The following is a 1,264-nucleotide window of genomic DNA, read 5'->3' on the forward strand; positions in this document are numbered from 1 at the left end:
ATTTTTTTTCTTTTTCCTTTTTTCATTACAAATGGACATTATTATTGTTATTATCATCTTTATTAGCATCGTTATCATCATTATCATCATTAACATCATCATTACCGTCATTATCATCATTATCATCATCATTATCATCAATATTGCAATTATTAGCATCATTATCATCATTATTATCATTATTATTGCAAGTATTGGCGCCCTATATATTTTTTTGCTAATTATACTCATAATAGAAATAATAAAGACAATAAAAGCAATAATAATAAAAATAATACAAAAAATCGAACTTACATATTTATTATAATTATCATTATTTTCATTATTTTTGTAATTATTGCGGCCATATATATTTTTTTGTTAATAATACAAATAACATAAATAATAAAACATATAAAAACAATAATAATACTAATAATAACGAAAATCAAACTTTCCATTTATTTTTATTATTATCAATATTATCCATATTATCAATGTTATTTTAACTATTATAGTTTTAATATTTTGTTTTGCAATTATCCTCATAATAAACATATTAATAATAATAATAACAATTATAACAACAATAATAACACAAATAACGACATTATAGTAATTATTAAAATCATTAGTTACAATATTATCGTTATTATTGCAATAATTACAGTTGTACTTTTTATTTTTACAATTATACTAATAATAGAAATAGAAAAAATAATAATAACAATTATAATAATAATAATAACAATAATAACCATATTATGATAATTATTATTAGTGTTGTTTTCATTACTATTGCTATTTCTTTTATAATTACTGTTATAATATATTCTTTTGCAATAATAATAATAATAATAATAATAATAATAATAATAATAATAATAATAATAATAATAATAATAACAATAATATTTATAATATTTATAATGCTAATATATATAATAGTAGTAGTAGTAGTAGTAGTAGTAGTAGTAGTAATAATAATAATAATAATAATAATAATAATAATAATAATAATAATAATAACACTACTACTACTACTACTACTACTACTACTACTACTACTAATAATAATAATAATAATAATAATAATAATAATGATAATAAAAATAATAATAATAGTAATAATACAAATAGTAATAACAATAATGATAATGATAATACTGCAATTATTCGCATTATCATCAAAATTAACATTATAATTATGATTTGACCCAAATTCTCATTATTTTCATTGTTATCATCATTATGGTCATGATTAATGCAATTATGCTTATTATTA

The sequence above is a fragment of the Penaeus chinensis genome, chromosome 3 (assembly GCF_019202785.1).
Source record: "Penaeus chinensis breed Huanghai No. 1 chromosome 3, ASM1920278v2, whole genome shotgun sequence".
Lineage (NCBI taxonomy): Eukaryota > Metazoa > Arthropoda > Malacostraca > Decapoda > Penaeidae > Penaeus > Penaeus chinensis.